This window comes from Larimichthys crocea, chromosome XXI (genome assembly GCF_000972845.2).
Source record: "Larimichthys crocea isolate SSNF chromosome XXI, L_crocea_2.0, whole genome shotgun sequence".
In the NCBI taxonomy this organism is placed as follows: Eukaryota; Metazoa; Chordata; class Actinopteri; family Sciaenidae; genus Larimichthys; species Larimichthys crocea.
Genome location: NC_040031.1, coordinates 26,793 through 48,912, shown reverse-complemented (window position 1 = coordinate 48,912; position 22,120 = coordinate 26,793).

Below are 22,120 nucleotides of genomic sequence, written 5' to 3'. Positions count from 1 at the left end.
AGAACCAGTAACAGTAGATTAAAAAACAAGTAACAGTGAACTATGCAATATGTAAATCTAAAACCTTATAAAGAATTTAGTCTTTTAGAGATAGTACAGAGAATAGACACTGTGTGGCAGATTTCACTTATGATATTGCCCAAGCCAGTTCGATGGCTATTGGACTTGACTTAGAGTGTCTGATATTTTGAGAAAGGAGTTGTAGAGACTGATGCTCACAGGTAGGAAAGACTTGTGTTTCTCTGTGGAGCATCTTGGTGCCCGCAGTCTCTGGCTGAAGGTGCTTCTGAGTCTGTCCAGCACCTCATGGAGTGGGTGGGAGATATTGTCCAAGATAGCCTGCACCTTAGACAGCATCCTCCTTTTCAACACCACAGTCAGCGAGTCCATCTGCACCCCCACAACATCACTGGCCTTACGGACAAGTCTGTTCAACCTGTTGGCTTCAGCTACCTTCAAAGCGCTGCCCCAGCACATAACGGCAAAGAAGATAGCACTGGCCACCATCGACTCAGAGAACATCCTCAGCGGCAGCTTCAGTGTTCTTATTCCAGTCCAGTTTGTTAAGAAAACATGTCCAAATTAAAAGACCTGGAAGAACAGATCAAAGCACTGGATCAGGAAAATGGTCGATCCCCATCTACAACTCTGCACAGAAAAATAACAACATTGAAGTATGAATACAATAAAATTATGTCTGTGAAAATAAGTAAAGCATTCCTGTATACAGACAAAGGTTCTTTAAATTAGGGGATAAACCACACAAATTATTAGCTCGTCAGCTCCGAAAAATGGAGAATGACAGGACAATACATAATGTGATAACACAATACTCAAAAAACCCAAAGATATTAATAACAGGTTCCTCGAATTTTACACAGACTTGTATACTTCTAAATCCACCTCAGAGTCTGAGATTATTAATACGTTTTTAGATAAATGTAGCCTACCCAGGTTAGGTGTTGAAGATTGAAAATGCAGAGCTCACAATCAAAGAGGTTTAGTCTGCTGTTGCCTCGTTAAAAGGTAATAAATCACCAGGTCCTGACGGATTCACTGGAGAATTATATAAAATGTATAGTGAAAAGTTATCTCCTTTTTTATTGAAGGTATTCAAACACACTCTCTTTGGTCTGGGAACTCACTGACTATTTAACATCCTAGTGCACGCAGGCACACATGTTTTTATATTACATGGTAAATGGTAAATGGACTGTACTTATATAGCGCCTTTCTAGTCTTCCGACCACTCAAAGCACTCTACACTACATATCTCATTCACCCATTCACACACATTCATACACTGATGACATCGGCTACCGTGCAAGGTGCCAACTGCTCATCAGTTTAAGGATTTAAGCATTCATACACATTCATACACCGATGGCACAGCCTTCGGGAGCAACTTGGGGTTCAGTATCTTGCCCAAGGACACTTCGGCATGCAGACCGGGGATGCCGGTCATCGAACCGCCGATCATCTGATTGGTGGACGACCCGCTCTGCCTGTGAACAGGCCCACCCTACATAGGCTATTTAACATGACTTTTTTACTCATATTATTAAATATGCTTAAGAAATCTATCTACAGAGCAGACTATGGGACTCTAGATTTGAGGGGAATAGAGCAGTAAGTTCTTTTATGCATATAAGTAGTCTGTTACTATTGTAAAATACTAGGAGTAAGGATTAAAGTACAATAAAATACTGTTCCCTCTATCTTACATGCTTACTGTTAATCTGTCATGTTTGTTACTTGTTATCATGTTACATATCAAACACTTAAAGCACACAAAACTGTTCATATAGAGTTATCCTTTATTGTCATGATTCCTTCAAACATCACGCAACTTTTGAAAACAAAGTTATTCAATATACTACCTATAACAGCAGTCTGAAAAAGTTTTGGACAGCATTTAGGTTTCCCACAATTTCAGAAGAAAAGATGGACACGTTATAAAAGCATGGCACTGTGTAGTTTAGACTAACCATTATGTACACTTTGTTTTACAGATACTAGGCCTACAGGAGCTCTGTAAGCTGGTGTTGGGGATTTCTCAGCCGGAGAATCAGGGTGGTACTGCTCAGCTGTGTGGTGAGACAGATATAGAGTCCCCAGATATTCAAGGAAGCTACGCATACTGGTCCTTGATTAAACCTTGACGCATAGCCGGCTACAACCTCTTGCTTCCCTGGTCTTGCAAACTGGGCTGCAAGATCCTCAGGGTTGGGGATCTTCAGCACCTCATCCTCGTATGGGCCAGAATCTAGGAAAACCTTCTCGAAGATGAGGTCCAACATAACCTATAAGACAATATAGGAGAGAAAAAATTGGTATACTTTGTGAAATTATCCAACTTACATAAGTTAAGATCCCTGTTTTATGTTATTTATTTTTCACATGTATAATAGTTGTTTGCACATTCTTTGACTTGCCATTTTTAATAAAAGTTTTTAAAACTTAACAACGGTTGGTTCTACTTTCACTGTCTTAGCTGTTGCTGTTGTTATGTACACATACACACAAACTGTCCATATGTGGCGAGGATAAGGTGGGGAAAAAAACAAACACATAATTTAACCAACAACAAAATTAACAAGGAAAGGAACCGACAACACCACCCTGGGAATTTCACCCAGGGAATTAATTTAGAGGCACACACTACTCAGTAAGAAGCATGAGACGTGGTTCAGAGGTAGTAAGAAAAAGGTACAATTTATTTATAAATAGTTATTTTTAAAAGTTTGATCATTCGCACAAAACAAAACAAAACAAGAAAATCAAACAAGGGGCTGGAGCTGAGTGGATGGCCAAGGGCTAGTGCAGGGGGCATCCACCAAAATAAAGAAATCAACTCAAAGCACCTGACATACTTGACACACACTCTCAATGAAGTGAAGACCCGCTTCCCAGGACACAGCAAACAAAACAGAGGGGGGACACAACCACCCAAACACGAGCGCCGCCACCACCTGTCTCCAGCAACTAAATAGAGAAATAAACAAATTAGTGGGCAAATTACATAACAGAATAAAAGAAAAACAAAATCATTCAAGGTTAACAAAATGATCAATGACTGCCCACTTTAGTCATACAATAGTAAGAAGAAAAGAAAATGAATAAAAGAAAACAAAAAAATTAGAATTATTCCCAAAATAATCTAACACCATAACACACTCGTTCACACATGCACACATGGGGACCAGGCCCCGGTTAAAACACAACGTGATGATAGTCTTTAGTAAAGCTGCTCTGGGGCATCAACTAAAATGTCAAGATAGAGAGGACACTTACCAAGCAAAATACACCGCCGTACGTACGAAGAACACGGAGCAGCACGCAAGCAACACAAATGTCGTGAGCACACAGAGAAAACCAAGTGACCAATGTGGTGAAGCAGCGGGCAGCCATACGTGTCAGGCCAAACATCCCTGGGCCCGGAAGTGATGCATCAGTGACGACAGAGTCAACAAAGTAAGGCTAGCATAACAAGCTAATTCCAAGGTCTAAACAAAGCAGAGATTGAATTGGACACAGAAGCAGAAGGATTAGCAGCGTTAACATCTCCAGCGGACCGTGGAAGACGATGCACATTCAAGTTCTGACCAGCAGTCTGACATGTGGTCCGCCGTGGGCCCATGTTGCTGAAATCGGGGCAAGTGACTGAAGGAAAAGCTGAAGGTGTTAATGCCCCTGAAGTTGAAGACGATGAAAGCACTTGGGATGTGGTTGGTCTGGTGGAGGGCATGGCAGAAGTGGCCACATAAGGTTGTTGGTCAAAGACTAACAAGCCATACTCAAATGAGGGCTCCTCTTCTGAGGGTGGTTCTTCCCTGGGTGATGAATTACGAGAAGAGGCATGACCAGGTGAGTCCACTCCACAGCTTTCAGCATAGTGCGGTGGACCTGTCTGACCTTTGTCTCATCATCAACTGGCACAATAGTGTACACCGAGCCACCCTCTTTAGGCATCCTCAACACTCGAAACCTCACAGAACACCGATCTCGGGTCTTCTGGGGCCCCCGTAGCACTTAAGTCGTGCAAGTACACTGACTGCCCTCCCTGCAGTGGCAGGTCTCTAACATGCTGATCATGGATCCGCTTCTGCCAATTGTAGACTTCTGCATCTGCTTGAGATACAATGCGTCTGATTTTGGCAATGTTATGTAAGTGGAAGAATGCAGTCCTCGAAATTTGTTTTATGTGGACATTAAAGGGCAAATCCTGATCAAAAACAACTCCAAGATTCTTTATGGTGGGGCTGGAGGCCAGGGTGATCCTGTCTAAAGTAACTAAGTCTCTAGAAAGAGAATTTCTGAGGTAGTTTGCATCCAATTACAAGAACTTCAGTTTTGTCTAAATTTAACGTCAGAAAATTGTAGGTCATCCAACTTTTTTATATCCTTAAGGCATTTAGTTAACTGATTATTTTCATCACGCTTGATCCATAAATATAATTGGGTGTTGTCGGCATAACAATGAAAATTAATAGAGTGATTCCTAATAATGTTCCCTAGAAGAAGTATATATAAAATGAATAGAAGTGGTCCTAGTACAGAACCTTGTGGGACTCCGTGACAAACTTTGGTATGCATGGAGGATTCATAATGGATGTGAACAAACTGAGATCAAAGAAATACAACTTAAACCTGGTTAGGGCGGTTCCTTTGATGCCAATTTCATGTTCCAGTCTCTGTAAAAGAATTTGATGGTCAATGGTGTCAAATGCGGCACTAAGATCTAACAGGACATGTTAGAAAGGCTGGACTTCTATTGCAGAATAACTGTAGAACTGTGTATTTAGTTCAGGGATTAGGCGCCTCCTACTGGCTGTATTAATGCTTCCCAGTTAGACAGCGGAGAGTACAGTTGTCGTGTGCATGGTATTGCACAGCTGACAGAGCTGCAGAGTTGTCCCTGTTAATGTTGTGTGTTCTTGAATACTTATAAGTACTTTACTCTGTTGTTGTTCTTTAGGTTTTGTGTGGAGGCATCTATTTTCTACCTAATTCATGTTCTTAGATTACCATTCTGTCTGTATGCTAGCTACTACGCTATTTACAGTAATTGATGTTAGCTTTAGCCTGGCCATTATCTGTGTTGATATTACATCATATATTCCATGGTAGGGTTATGCGGTTGTACATCATTCAAGATTATAAGTGTGAAATTATGGCGTTAACTCTGTGTTTGTGATATTCACTGTTTATTGTCTAATTAAGGGCTGCATCACTGGCTGCAGGTTATTATTGACATTTAAGTTAATATAAGTAGTTTCTCGTCCTGTTAAGCCTTACAGAGTGATCGTGGTAATTTAAGTGTGAAAGGGTGTATTTTATAGTTACACAGTTTGTCTTGTAGCACTGTACTTGTTATCAGAATCAGAAATACTTTAATAATCCCAGGGGGAAATTATTTTTTGTTACAATACTTAAATCTTTTTGTTTCTGTAGAACCACAACCAATAGAATGGTCATCCACATCTGTCCTCATCACTATAACTACATCACAAGCCAACAATAAAATAAGTATATCAGACCCTGGATTGTTTAATTGTGTTCTGACCGACACAGAGTGGTGAGTGTAACAGATCCACCAGCCTTCAGTCACTATATTGCAGCTTCTCAGTTACAATTTTGGTCCTTCGAGCCAGATTCAGACACTTGTCATTGAATCATCATGCAATCCAGAGGAAATATATTGCCAGCAGTCAGGCCAAAGAGGTCTATCCGCCCACCTGTCCGATTGAGGGACTACGACACAAGTTATGGCCGCAGAAGGATTTAAGCACCACTGTCAGACAGTGATGATGAATGGTATTCTGGAACATGGAGGGAGCTGCCAAGATGACACCCCTCACCCACAGCAGTCAGGATGCACCATGTCATGTGAGATTGGAGGAACAGGATCACTCCTGGGATCAGACTGCAGTAGCTCAGTCACTGGGACATGGCTTGGGAACCGGAGGGTGGCCAGTTCAAGCCAGAAGAGCTGGAAGGAGAAGATGATGACTGGCCTGACCCCCCTCCATGGCCAGAACCTGACGAAGCAAAAGAGCCTCCTCCAGTCACAGAACCTGTGCTGAACCTGCTGGAGAAATTGATGACTGAGCTTAAAGTCATAAAGGATGAATCGACAGCCATCTGGCCAGCAGTTAAGATGTCGCCAAACCCTAATAAGGATCCAACAGAACAGGCTCAGCTTAAGAGGCTGGGGCAGCTGAATGCTACGCCACAGATGCCATATCACCGCTCTGAACCAGTTCCATTCGGCCACAGCATGCCACCTTTTCCCCAAACTATAAGCACCCAGGCAACTGATCACCATGCTTTGCGGTAACGTATTGTGTCACTTCCGGTATCTGTGTTGTTGCCACGGTGCTCTCTGCTCTGCTCACCTGAACAGATTTCCGTATATTTCTCACATCAGCGACTATCTACTTATCTCTGCACTACTCTTTGACTTGTTTCTGTTGTGCATAAACAGCTCTCTGAACTCTAGTAACTACAATCTGATAGTTTCTCCAGTTTCTGTTAGCCACACTAACTAGCCTAGCTATAGCAATGGCGTCCCTCTCCTCTCCTCTCTCCTCTCCTCTCTCTCTCCTGTCCTGTGTGCCACATGTTCAGTTACTCCTCGTCCTCCTTTAGTGATAACGGTACTTGTAATAAATGTAGTTTATTTGTAGCTTTGGAGGCGAGGGTCAGTGAGTTAGAGGCACGGTACCGCACCACCGAACAGTCAGTAGCTCAGATTGTTAGCCAGTCCCCTGTAGCCGGTGCGGTACAGCCACAGGTAGCTTCAGCTAGCCTTCCCCCGGTAGTTCCAGCCAGCCGGGAGGCTGGGTGACTGTTCGAAGGAGGCATAGCCCCAAACTGAAGCCCACGGTACACCACCAACCGCTCCACGTTTCAAACAGATTTTCCCCACTCAGCGACACACCCGCTGAGAGGCCAACTCTGGTCATTGGCAGCTCCATAGCCGAAACGTGAAGTTAGCGACACCGGGGGCCATAGTTAAATGCATCCCGGGGGCCAGAGCGGGTGACATCGAGTCTTTTTTGAAACTGCTGGCTAAGGATAAGCGTAAATACAGTAAGATTGTTATTCACGTCGACGTAATGACACCCGGTTACGCCAATCGGAGGTCACTAAAATTAATGTTTCATCGGTGTGTGAATACGCCAAAACGATGTCGGACTCCGTAGTTTTCTCTGGTCCCCTCCCCAATATGACCAGTGATGACATGTTTAGCCGCATGTCGTCATTTCACCGCTGGCTGTCGAGGTGGTGTCCAGCAAACGATGTGGGCTTCATAGACAATTGGACACCTTTCTGGGGAAAACCTGGTCTGATTGGAGAGACGGCATCCATCCCACTTTGGATGGAGCAGCTCTCATATCTAGAAAATGGCCAAGTTTATTAGCTGACCAAAATCATGTCGACAACCCAGAGTTGAGACCAGGAAGCAGAGCTGCAGTCTTACACGCTTCTCTGCGCTCCATTAGAGCAGTTGCCCACCAGTCCTTTAGTATAGAGACTGGTGTCTGTCCCCCGTCCACCTACATTATTTAAAGATAAAACAAACAGAAGAGGAGTTCATCATAAAAACTTAATACAAATTAATCAACATCTCCAACAGTCCAAAATAAGAGAATTAAATGTGGACTATTGAATATCAGGTCTTTGTCATCTAAAGCTGTCTTAGTCAATGAATTAATATTGACTATGTATATTGATTTGTTTTGCCTCACTGAAACCTGGCTGCAGGAGGATGAATATGTTAGCTTAAATGAATCCACTCCTCCGAGTCATTATAATACTCATGTTCCTCGAAGTACTGGTCGAGGTGGTGGAGTTGGAGCCATATTTGACTCAAGTCTATTAATAAATCCCAAACCTAAACTAAATTGAAAGTCTTGTCCTTAGCCTCACTCACCCAACCTGGAAAACTTTGCAGCCAATTTTATTTGTTACAGTATATCGAGCTCCAGGTCCTTATTCTGAATTTTTATCTGAATTTGCCGAGAATTGCATCAGGCTTGTATCCTTAAAACAGATAAAGTAATTATTGTAGGTGATTTTAACATTCATGTGGACAACCACAATGATAGTCTTAGTACTGCTTTTATCTCTCTATTAGACTCAATTGCTTTTGTCAAAGTGTAAATAAACCGACTCATTGTCTGAAACCACACTCTTGATCTTTTCTTTCATATGGCATTGAAATTGATAATAATAGTCTTCCCACAGAATCCTCTTCTGTCTGACCATTTTTTAATAACCTTTGAGTTCATACTACGGGACTATAAGCCTTTGTGTAGAAGCTTCTACAGCAGATGTTTATCTGATAGTGCTGTAGCCAAATTTAAGGAAGTGATTCCTTCAGCATTGAATCAAATGCCATGTCTAACTGTAACAGAGGACTTGTCTACTTCCTTTAGCCACCCACAAATAGACCATCTTGTTGATAGTATTACAGGCTCATTACGGACAACTCTAGACTCTATTGCACCTCTGAAAAAGAAGATAATTAAACAAAGAAGGCTAGCACCATGGTATAGCCAGCAGACTCGTAAATTAAAGCAAGAGGCATGTAAATCTGAACGCAAATGGCGTGCCACTAAACTGGAAGAATTTCATCTAGCCTGTCAAGATAATCTCAAAACATACAGGAAGGCTCTCCGTAATGCCAGAGCAGCCTATTACTCTTCTTTAATTGAGGAGAATAAGAACAACCACAGGTTTCTCTTCAGCACTGTAGCCAGGCTAACAGAGAATCACAGCTCTACTGAACCATCTATTCCTTTAGGTCTAAGTAGCAATGACTTCATGAGCTTCTTTAATGATAAGATTATAACTATTAGAGACAAAATCCATCACGTCTTGCCCTCAACAGGCATTGATCTGCATTCTGATACAGCAAGTTTTGAAACAGCTGTAAAACCTGATATGTATTTAGACTGTTTTTCCCCCATCGACCTTCATCAAATAACTTTAATCATTTCTGCAGCTAAGCCGTCATCCTGTCTCTTAGACTCCATCCCAACCAGGTTGCTCAAGGATGTTTTACCTGTAATTAGTAATTCGTTATTAGATATGATTAATCTGTCTTTATTATCAGGATATGTACCACAGTCCTTTAAGGTAGCTGTAATTAAACCTCTTCTTAAAAAGCCCACTCTAGACCCAGAGGTCTTAGCCAACTACAGACCGATATCAAACCTTCCCTTTCTGTCTAAGATACTTGAGAAAGCTGTAGCTAATCAGCTGTTTGACTTTCTCCATAACAATAGTCTATTTGAGGATTTCCAGTCAGGATTTAGAGTGCATCATAGCACAGAGACCGCATCAGTCAAAGTTACAAATGACCTCCTAATGGCATCTGACAAAGGACTCATCTCTGTACTTGTCCTGTTAGATCTTAGTGCTGCATTTGACACCATTGACCATCAAATTCTTTTACAGAGACTGGAACATCGAATTGGCATCAAAGGAACCGCCCTAAGCTGGTTTAAATCGTACTTTTTAGATCGATCTCAGTTTGTTCACGTCAATGATGAATCCTCCATGCAGACCAAAGTTTGTCATGGAGTCCCTCAAGGTTCTGTACTTGGACCACTTCTATTCAGTTTATATATGCTTCCTTTAGGGAACATTATTAGGAATCACTCTATCAATTTTCATTGTTATGCTGACGACACCCAATTATATTAATCGATCAAGCCTGATGCAACCAATCAGTTAACTAAACTCCAAGCATGCCTTAAGGATATAAAAAGTTGGATGACCTACAATTTTTTTATGTTAAATTCAGACAAAACTGAAGTTCTTGTAATTGGACCCAAACACCTCAGAAACTCTCTTTCTAGAGACTTAGTTACTTGATGGGATCACCCTGGCCTCCAGCTCCACTGTAAAGAATCTTGGAGTTGTTTTTGATCAGGATTTGTCCTTTAACGTCCACATAAAACAAATTTCGAGGACTGCATTCTTCCACTTACGTAACATCGCTAAAATCAGACGCATTGTCTCTCAGGCGGATGCAGAAAAACTAGTCCACGCATTTGTTACTTCAAGGCTGGACTATTGTAACTCTTTGTTATCAGGCTGCTCTAATAAGTCTCTTAGGACTTTGCAGTTAATTCAGAATGCTGCTGCACGTGTTCTGACAGGAACCAAGATCAGAGATCACATCTCTCCCATTTTGGCTTCCTTGCATTGGCTACCTATTAAATCTAGAATAGAATTTAAAATTCTTCTCCTTACTTACAAAGCTCTTCATGGTCAGGCACCATCTTATCTAAAAGAGCTCATAATACCTTATTACCCCTCTAGAACACTGCGCTCTCAGGACGCTGGGTTCCTTGTGGTTCCTATAGTTTCCAAAAGTAGATTGGGAGCCAGAGCTTTCAGCTATCAGGCTCCTCTTCTGTGGAACAAACTACCTTTCTGGGTTCGGGAGGCAGACACGGTCAACACCTTTAAGAATAGACTTAAGACTTTCCTTTTTGATAAAGCCTATAGTTAGGGCTGGCTCAGGTCATCCCTTAGTTATGCTGCCATAGGATTACACTGCCGGGGGACCCCACTGAGGGTTATGCCTAGCCAGGCACGGTATTGGTTGAAGATGCACACATCTCCCTTACCGAAAACTCTCTCACTCTCTCTCTCTATATATATATATATCGATCTCTCTCTCTATATATATCTCTCTATATTTCTCTATATCTCACTCTCTCTCTATATATATATATCTATATCTCTATATCTCTCCATATCTCTCCATCTGTGGACATGTCTCATTAATGCATGTTACTAACCAAACTTCCCCGGAGTTTCTGTGCTCTGTCGTCCAGCAGGTTCTCGTGGATCGTGGCTGCTGCTGTGATCCTGCATGACGCCCACTACATATATTATTACTGTCATTATTACTACCATATCTATTACTGTAATCATTTTTATCATTCACTATAATTCATTGTCATTTTATCAGTCATTGTACAATATGTTTGTGTTGATTTGTCCTGTACACGTGACATCCATTGCACGTCTGTCCGTCCTGGGAGAGGGATCCCTCCTCTGTGGCTCTTCCTGAGGTTTCTTCCACATTTTTTCCCTGTTAAAAGGGTTTTTGTGGGCAAGTTTTTCCTCACTCGAACCGAGGGTCTAAGGACAGAGGGTGTCACTCCCTGTACAGATTGTAAAGCCCTCTGAGGCAAATGTACTTTGTGACTTTGGGCTATACAAATAAAATTGATTTGATTTGATTTGAAATTAAGTGGTCAGGAGTGACCTCAACACCTTAATCCTGGTATAACCCCATAGCCTTCACTGAGCCAACGTATAGAGGGCCAAGACCAAGCATTCCCTGCTTCAGTCATCGTGACCCCAGCCAATTTGCATGCCTGAAGATAGCTCTGACAAACTTTTTACCCCCAGATGGCAGTGAGCTGTTCAAATACCAGATTTTGGTAGACCACCACAAGCTGGAAGAAGCCAGACTTGTTGCAGATTCTTACCTTAATTCTGCCACCCCATACACCGACACCATGACAGCCCTGAATGAGAAGTTCAGTCAGCCACACCAGATTGCCCTAAATGGAATCGCCAGTGTTATGGATTCACTTCTTTGAGAAGTTTGCTCTTCAGGTGCGCTCCTTAGTAGGCATGCTTAGGACTCTAGGCCCAGAGGGTGAAGCAAAGCTGAAGTGTGGGTCTCATGTAACCCGTTTGCTGAGTAAGTTACCCCCAGAGCAGAGGGCAGACTTCAGACTTCAGGCAAGCCATGTTCCGCAACCCAAACACAGTTTACACTCTGGTGGATTTCTCTGAATGGTTACAATATGAGGCCTGGTGTCATGACTATGAGAGCCAACTTCCAAGCTCAGGAGTCAGAGACAAGGCTTCCCAGAAGAGGAGAGTCGCTACCATCCTGTCCTTCAAGGACAGCTCAGCACCACCCAGCCTCCAAAATAAGAAGCAAGGTAAAACAAAACCATACTGCCCTTACTACGAAAATATGCAGCACTATCTCAGCCAGGGTTCTGCCATACAAGAGCTGTTCAAAGAACTGTCTAAATGGATAAGAACACATAACAGATGCTGACGCTGTGCAAGATCTCACCATGCAGCTCAGTGTGACCTACGGAAGCCTTGTGGACTCGGTGGTCAGGGCAAACACCTCTAGGTCCTCCATGCTGTGGATACTCGAGAAGAGAAAGAAAGCGAGAGAAGAGAGCTGTCTGGTCAGTACCACCACTGAAGTGCTGTACAGAGTGTGTGTCAGAGTGACCTTGCACCACCAGAATCATAGCCTTGACACCTATGCTCTATTAGACGACAGTTCTGAACGTACTATGCTCCTGCCAATGGCTGCTCAGAAGCTTGGTTTGAAAGGTGCCCTAGAAACCCTAGACCTGAGAACAATAAGACAAGACATTCAGACCCTGAATGGTGCATCCGTGTCGTTCTACATTTCCCTGGCATCCAACAGCAAGAACCGCTTCGCCAAGTGAGCTTCTACGGCTGATCGCCTGGGACTAGCTAACACTCCTATGCCATTAACAGCCTACAGAAACGATACAGACACCTAGTTGGCCTTCTACTACAGTCCTTGCAAAATGCAACTGTTGCTGCTAAGCTAAAGTCACTATATTGCGGCTTCTAAGCTACAGGACAAGTACATGAGATGAGTCCTTTGTCTGATGCCATTAGAAGGTCGTTTGTAACTTTGACTAATGCAGACTTGTGCTATGATGTACTCTAAATCCTGACTAAACATCCTCAAATAAACTGGAAAAAGTCACACAGCTGATTGGTTACAGCTTTCTCAAGTATCTTAGAGAGAAAGGGAAGGTTTGATATCGGTTTGTAATTGGCTAAAGCCTCTGGGTCTAAAGTGGGCTTTTTAAGAAGAGGTTTAATTACAGTTACTTTAAAGGACTGTGGTACATATCCTGATAATACAGACAGATTAATCATATCCAATAAAGAAGGGCTAACTAGAGGTAAAACATCCTTGAGCAGCATGGATGGGATAGCATCTAAGAGACAGGTTGACGGCTTAGATGAAGTTATTTGATGAAGGTCGATGGGAGAAAAACGAAATATATATATCAGGTTTGACAGCTGTTTTCAAACTTGCTGTATCAGAATGCAGATCAGTGCCTGCTAAAGGGCAAGAGGTGATGGATTTTGTCTCTAATAGTTATAATTTTATCATTAAAGAAGCTCATGAAGTCATTACTAGTTATACCTAAAAAAATAGATGGCTCAGTAGAGCTGTGGTTCTCCATTAGCCTGGCTACAGTGCTGGAAAGAAACCTGGGGTTGTTCTTATTTACCTCTATTAATGAAGAGTAATAGGCTGTTCTGGCATTATGGAGAGCCTTCCTGTATGTTTTAAGATTATCATGCCAGACTAAACAAGATTCTTCCAGTTTAGTGGCGTTCAGATTTACGTGCCTCTTGCTTTAAGTTGCGAGTCTGCTGGCTATACCATGGTGCTAACCTCCTATGTTTAATTAACTTCTTTTTCAGAGGTGCAATAGAGTCGAGAGTTATGAGTTATCGTAATGAGCCTGTAGTACTATCAACAAGATGATCTATTTGTGTGGGGCTAAAGGAAGAAGACAAGTCCTCTGTTACATTGAAACATGGCATTGAATTCAATACTGAAGGAATCACTTCCTTAAATTTGGCTACAACACTATCAGATAAACATCTGTTATAGGAGTTTCTGCAAAAAGGCTTATAGTCCAGTAATATTAATATAGAAGAGGATTCTGTGGTAAGACTATTAGATGATCAATTTCAATGCCATATGAGAGAACAAGATCAAGAGTGTGGTTCAGACAATAAGTTGGTTTATTTACACTCTGACAGAAGCCAATTGAATCTAATAAAGAGATAAACGCAGTACTAAGACTATTATTGTGGTTGTCCGCATGAATGTTAAAATCACCTACAATAATTACTTTATCTGTTTTAAGGATCAAGCCTGATGCAAATCCTGCAAATTCAGATAAAAATTCAGAGTAAAGACCAGGAGCATGACATATCAAATAGAATTGACTGTAATGTTTTCCAGGTTGGGTGAGTGAAGCTAAGAACAAGACTTTCAAATGAATTATAATTTAGTTTAGGATTTATTAAGACTTGAGTCAAATATGGCTCCAACTCCACCACCTCGACCAGTACTTCAAGGAATATGAGTATATTACAATAACTGGGAGGAGTGGATTTATTTAAGCTAACATATTTATCCTCCTGCAGCCAGGTTTCAGTGAGACAAAATAAATCAATATCATAATCAGATATTAATTCATTGACTAAAACAGCTTTAGATGACAAAGACCTGATATTCAAGAGTCCACATTTAATTCTCTTATTTTGGACTGTTGGAGATGTTGATTTAATTTTTATTAAGTTTTTATGATGAACTCCTCTTCTGTTTGTTTTATCTTTAAATAGGTGGATGGGGACAGACAGTTTCTATACTAAAGGACTGGGTGGGAAGCTGCTCTAATGGAGGCGCAGTGGAACAGAAGGCTTTATTAAGCACACAAAATAAGGGGAACGGTCAACAGAAAGCGCCTCAAACAGGAGGGATGGCTATGAAAAATTACTACACTAAAGCCTATCATCTTGGGGGAAAAAAAACAAAACGATGAGAACAGAAAATGCCTCAGGAGGGAAAAACCACAAATGGGGAAGATGTCAAAACTCTCTAACTAAAGCTATGAAAATATAATGGCAAAAGGCCAACAAAAAAAAAACTCTCAAAATCGAGGCGAAAACTGTGACGGAATTAATGAATCAAAATACGACTGGTGGATCAAGACAAATGACATGACACACTTGCACAGAACAAAGGGAGACGCAGACTATATGAACACATGGAGGTAATGGGGAACAGGTGGACACAATCAGGAATCAGGGAAGACAATCAGACTGGTGACACGTGAGGAAGGGCAAGTGACCTGAAACGAGAGGAGAGTTAATTCCAAAATAAAATAGGAAGTCACAAAACAAACATGGAGACAGGACAAACACTCAACTTGACCGGTGTGACATTGACAGCCAACGGTGGAATGACGACATGCGGCTATACAGCAATGACTTCGATCTTACCCAGATCTGTGGAGACGCCGTTGGCCTAACATCACAAGGCCCAAGTAGTGTTCCTCTTTGCGAAAGAAGAAGCACTTGGTGAGCTTGGCTTTCAGGCCCTCATGTTGAAGCTGCTCCAGCACCACCTGGAGTATCTCCACATATTATACCACAGTAGAGGAAAACACGATGTCATCAAGCTATAACAATAAAGACTGACACTGTTGGCCACCAAAGATGCATTGCATTAACCTCTGGAAGGTGCTGGGCGCATTACAGAGCCCAAAAGGCAAACAAACCAAAAGGTGTACAAACAGCGGTCTTCGGCCGGTCAGCCTCAGTGACTGGCACCTGGTTGTAACCTCTGGCCAAGTCCAGGGTTGAGAACCAGGAAGCGCCGGACAATGTGTTCAGAAACTCCTCTATATATGGCAGAGGAAAGGCATCTGTGGAGGGGGCGTGGTGCATCAGCTGTAGGAGAGAGGTGTGGAGAGGGCTCAGGAGAGCAGCGCCAGGTGAGAGTGATTAACACACCGGTTTCCTGTTGAGCTAATCACTCTCTCCTTTTAAAACACAGTAGTGTGCTGGACCTGAAAGAAGCCCTGAAGGACCAGAAGCCTGCGAACGACACCGACGGAGCTGCTTCGTGTATCATGCATAACAAATCCTGAAAATAAACAAGTTAAAACCTCATCTGTGTGAGTCTTACCTGCCGAAGGAACCCACAGTGGCATCAGTCTACGCCACAGCATCTCTTTGGGTCTTACTGTTGAGCTGCTTATAGTCAACACACATGCGCATGCTACCATCTTTCTTCCGTACCAACACGTTGGGGGATGCATAAGGGCTGCTACTCTCATGAATTTCTTGAGATGAGAGCAGCTGGTTGATGTGTTCCTATATGGCCTCATATTCTGAGGGTGGGCGTTGCTTCAGTATCATCTATCAAAGGAATATCATGGGGGATGAGATAAGTACATCCCAGATCCGTATCATGGATTGAGAAGACGGAGGAGTAATGTTCAAACAAGGAACTCACCAGACCCTCCACAGACAACAGCGACAAGTCCACACTCTCCACCTGCTGCTGCACACTAGGGGAAGCTGTCTGGGAAGACACAGTGGCCACACTTGATGGCACCTCAGTCCTTTGTCCATTGTGAAGATGGTTGGAAGCGCACACACACGTTCAGGTCTTGTCACTGGTAAAAGTAAACTTAATCCTCCATTCTTCGGTCCTCTGATATTGGAGCCTCTGTTCTTCGGTCCTCTCAGGCTGGGCCAATATAGCGACCTATGCCGTCACTGCAGCCAACAGTGCGATGAGCATGCCTAGGTCTCAGCCTTGGCCAGCCATTCTTCTCTGTGAAGCAGAAAATGTCTGAGCTAGAGAGCTCAGGAAGTGGGTCTGGTCTAAAAGCTCATTACGTAACGCCAGGAGACAAATCTGAAGCACATGCCCAGAGACAAGCCGCAAGAGGGGGTGTGGTCCTCTGTCCTCTTTAATGTGAGTTCCGTTCTGTTTTGCTCTGAGCTGTACAGTTCCATTTCTCCCTCCTTTTTTTTCTCTGAGTGGTTTACAACTACATCTAATTCACAAGCTGTAAATCAAATGCAGACACATGGCTGCCAACATGGCGGCAACCAGAGTCATCATGCTTTTCAGAAACCTGCAGCTGACATCACGGTTATTACGTCCATGTTTTATACTGTCTATGGCAGGGGTGTACAAACTTTTTATAAGGAGGGCCATATTTGACAATGTGAAGATGCCTGGGAGCCAATATTAACATTTTAAAAGTTACATACAAATGTTCTGTAACAATTTTGTTTTAATTGTCACAATTATTTAAAAAAAAAAAAAATTACATTACAATTACAATGTAACCAAATCCAAACCAATTAGACGTGAACAAATCTAAAAACCAGTTCTTCCTCAGTTGCCTGAACTCATTTAATTGTTCAGTCTGTTGTGAATACCTTAAACCATTTCACATGGTAAAACACAATTTGCAGATCTCACTTTACAGTTTTCAGCAAAACTCTAAACACATTCTCATTCTCAAAACACATTCTGCACTCTAATGCACATGTCATCCATACTGGTAAGGACGAGTGCATGTGTGAGGTCGAAACTGTTGTGTTAGTGTTTATGCATGAAAGCAGACTCCGGAGACTCCAGGTCTGGGCATGTTCAACTGATATTCATAACATCCGTATCCAACATAACACTCGGTTATTATTATTAATTCTTTTTTTTTTTTCAGAACAATGAACAACAAACTCCATACATTCATGCACTTTTTTTTCCCTCTGGGAACACTCTGGTAACCTAGAATGTTCACAAGTCCAATCTATCTGGTGGGCGGGAAACTCTTCCCGACCTCGTCACTGTTTTACCTGACTCTGGTTGACTTGGGAGAGTCTCTGTCACATCAGAACAGGGCAGATTTCTCTCAGGGAGCACTGTTAGGTGAGCCCTGTTTCTTCTTAGGCTCCCTTGGTCTGTTTTCACAGTGTAAGACCTTGGTGTTGAAGCAGGTCCCTCAACAGTAACTGTGGTCTGCGCTGTTCTAACCCACATTCTCTGACCTGGAACCAGAACTGGTAAGTTTTGTGTCCTGTGTCTCAGGTTGAATGACTTTCTCTGCTTTGCTTTTAGTTCCTTGTCTTTTTCCCTGAAAGCTCTGAGGTTTGGCCAGGCTGGTTTCAGCGCTTGTGGAGTTGTAGGAACTGTTGATCGTATCCTCCTCCCCATCAGCAGCTGCGCCAGACTCAGCCCGTGAGTCAGTGGTGTAGCTCTGTAAGCCAAAAGAGCTTTCTGAGGGTCTGGACTTTTGTTGAGCAGTTGTTTAACTGTGAGGACAGCTCTCTCCGCCTGGCTGTTGCTCTGGGGATAGCAAGGGCTGCTGGTTGTGTGATTGAAACCATAGTCCTGTGCAAAGATGGCAAAGTCTGTGGAAGCAAACTGCGGCCCGTTGTCAGTCACCAAGATTTCAGGCACTCCGAATCTTGCCGCTCCACAGTTGTAGCTGTTGTCAGGGTCGGGAGGTTTGCCACTTCAGTGTATCGCGAGTAGTAGTCCACCACCATGATATAATGTCCGTTTTTGCAATGAAAGATATCAGCGGCCACTTTTTGCCATGGTCGTGCTGGTAGAGGTGTGGTCATTAAAGGCTCTGTGTGTCTTGTTATCCCTGGCCACCATAGGGATCCTTGTGCCCTTGCCGCACACTTAGTCACTCCCGGATGGCCTTCATGCAACCTTTCTAACATTTCCTGCTGCATATGTGGCGGCGCGAGCTCCGTAGACAACACAGCTTTAAAAATGTATTAAATTGCCTGACAACGCCACCCTGGGAATTTCACCCAGAGATTTCTTTCAATGGACAGATTGCAGATGGAAAGCACTCAGGTCCGTTTTACAAGGGAGGGCAGAGACTGTGGTCCAAGGATGCAAATATTTTATTACAAATTAATTTTCTTTTTAAAACTCTAACATTAAAATCATTCACTCTGGATGTAAAAAGAGGGGAGGGGACAACCAGGGCTGCGACCTATTGTGGCAATCGGGTCAAAAGAACGGGGATCCCAGGGACACCACATGTGAAGCAAATGAGAAAAAGTCAAACACAAAGGAGAACCAAACGAGTGCAAACCATATATATATATATATATATATATCCACCACCATAGGCTCAGCACCTGGATGTAGGGGACCAGAGACAACAGATTAGGAATAAAGAAACAGAATTAAACAATTGTACTTAAAAACTTAAATTTAAATCTACAAAACAAGCTATAATAATAAAACACAAATTAAGCAAAATCTAAGTAATCACAAAGAAAGAAATCAATTTAATCTTCCAGCAGTCTATAAATAAACAAAATCTATATAATCACAAATGAGAACCAAGAATAACCAAATAAACAAACTCCAAAAGAAAACAACAAACAAACAAAACAAATTTTTTTTGGTGTATTGTTTACTGACTGCTTGATAGTGTATATCATCACTTTGTTTGTGATTTGAGAGCACTGTTTGGTTTTGAGCACAGGTAAAATTGTTTTGAGGTGAAAGTTAGATTTTGCAAGAGGAGTCAAAGGTTTTGTAAATAGTGCTTGAAGCTGAAGTTTTGTGTTTAATGTTTCAAGAAAATGGAGCAAGGTTTTAGAAATTGTGTTTTAGCAATTGAGAAAAACTGTAATGTCTTACCTGCTTTTACAGCACTTCACTGCATATGTGGCCAGTGCTTTTAGCTTTTTAAGCCTCTCCCTTTCTCTTTTCAAGCATGTAGAACTACAGGTGTGGGAGGAGGGGGGCAGGGGCACAACTTGGTGTGTGTGTGTGTGTGTGTGTCTACCTGCAGTGCTGTGACAGAGAGCCTCACAAAAAGAGAGGAGAGGGTGTGTTTGTGCCTAACGTTGCTGCTCAGTCAGTGTAAGCTTCAGCGAGGCAGATATCCTAATGAGCTGCACTACGGATTGTTTATTTAAAAATCAAGTGCGTCCCGAACCGAGCATTTGGTCCCGACCATGGGCGGACTGGGACAAAAAATCGGCCCTGGCATTTTGGACCAGAGCAGCCCACAACAACCCCCCCCAGTCCGTCCCTGGTCCCGACCGTCGGCAATTGCCGAGCGGGTCAGTTCGGTGGCCAGGTCACCAGAAAATGTTTTCATTTCATTTTCAGTATTTCATGCAGTGCTGGACCAGGTATAAGAGTAGGCAGGGGTGAACTTATTATTTTCCGTCTTTGACACATTCGACATTTGCCAGTCTACAATGAAGATGGAACAGTGTGAATGCCTTTGAAGAAACTGAAGATGTCTTTACATTTTGCCCCTCCCCATTTCCAATTTTTTATCTAAATTGTTTTAACCAATTTGAATGTGGGCTATATAGTATGTGTGTACGTGTGCTGTAAGGTGTAAAAATATTTTTGCCATCCAACATATTTTCTCTGCTGGGTGAAGGGGGTCATAGAATGGAGTTCTGTCCCAAAATGGAAAAGAAATCACACAGCGTGAAAATGAACTTGCTTGAAGAGAGGTGTTTGTCTGTTGGACTCATAAGCAAAGACTATCATAATTGTCTGACATGTAGGTTGTTTAACTTGAAACATTCTATTAGTCTTCACATCCATTCAAAGGAGGAGGAAATCAAGCCAGATGATACATAGCAAAAAAACATCAGGGGAGAAATATGTGGCCATATAGGGACAGGATTATGTCTTGTCATTTGTGCCTATGCAGTTCAAAACTAAGAAAGGCAACAAAATGATGAAGACATGCAGACATGGTGAGAGAAAGAGAAGCTAATATTCTGTAGAAAACAATGAACCAAGAAATATTTGTGGGCAATCATTTCACCTCAGGATTGGAAGAAGCTACACTTAACAGAAACACATACTATGAATTACCTCATGTAATCAGGTAGCCAACCTGATGCCTGTGACATGTGATAACATTCCACAACGGAAAGAGTTGCTTGGTTGGACTTAAACTTTTGTCATTGATGCTGATGTTGGGCTGTACATTCTGGAGGTAACAGAACCATGGCAAGAAGTACAGAGGGCGGCTGTGGCTCGGAGGTAGAGCAGGTAGTGGTTCGATACCCTCCAGTCTGCGTGTCAAAATGTCCTTGGGCAAGATACTGAACCCCAAATTGCTCCCGAAGGCTGTGCCTTTGGTGTATGAATGTGTAAGACTGGTTAGCTCCAGTTGGCACCTTGTATGGCAGCCAATGCCATCAGTGTATGAATGTGTGTGAATGGGTGGTCTTCCGACCATGCTATATAATTACAGTCCATTTACACAGAAAGTGTGAGGGACCTTATGCTGGCAAACCCTATTAGGGTGAGTTGTTAATAATGGATGAAGCAATAAATGAGAGTATGGTAGCAGCTGACCTACCATCACAAATGAAATGAGTGACATTCGCAGGTCCTGTTAATCTGAGAATGTGCTGTAATGGCGTCAGGCAGATTGTTGTCTACTGATCACTGTTATCTTTGTTTGTATATGTGTTATTTATGTTACATCTGCTGCTGCACAACAAATTGCCACTTGGGGATAATAAAGATGCCTTGAGGCTTTAAAAGATTAGATCAGATGCTGTCTCCAACTGACTATGTTTCCAGCTTCAATTGAAACCAAAATCTCGTAAAGGGTCTTAAGTATGCCCTTATGTTTATCTTATATAATGTTAATATAATGAGACATAGCTCTGTGTCTTAAGGTTGACAGACCTGCCTACATAATAGTTGCTAGGCTGTCATGTTCAGAGGCTGTTTCAACGGATCTGCTGAAATAAATGTATTATTACATGTATCATTACATTTATTTATTAATATATTTAAACAATTTTGCCATGTTCAAATCCAACATTGCATTTTTATGCTGCCTCAAAAACAAAATAACAGGACCAGTTAAAATTTTAAAGAATAATTAATATTAGGCAAAACCAAGTTACTTTAGCCAGTAAGCAGTCACATAGAGACAAAATCCACAATAACAAATTCCCTGTGTAAGAAATCTTGCCACTGCAGAATTTACAGACACAGACAAACATTTGAAATGTCCTCATCTCTTTTTGCTTCTGTTCTATCCTGATAGAAAAGCTCAGTCAGATCAGAACAGACAAATTCCCACTTATCAGTGTCTGTTTTATGTATTAACAACTGACATGTCCTTCTGGCCAGCAAAAGAATCCATGGATAAGAAGATGGATATCACTTTCATCACCTTCTACAAGTCATTTACTCACTTAGCTGATGCTTTTTATCCAAAGTGACTTATAGGGAGCAACTTGAGGTTCAGTATCTTGCCCAAGGAGACTTTGACATGCAGACTGGAGGAGCCAGGGATCAAACCACTGATCATCTGATTAGTAGACAACCTGCTCTACCTTCTGAGCCACAGCTGCCCCATGATAGCTGGCAAGCTTGCCACGAAGCTCCTTTTTTATATTTTTTATTCTTCACTAAAACAAGGAAAAGCATAAA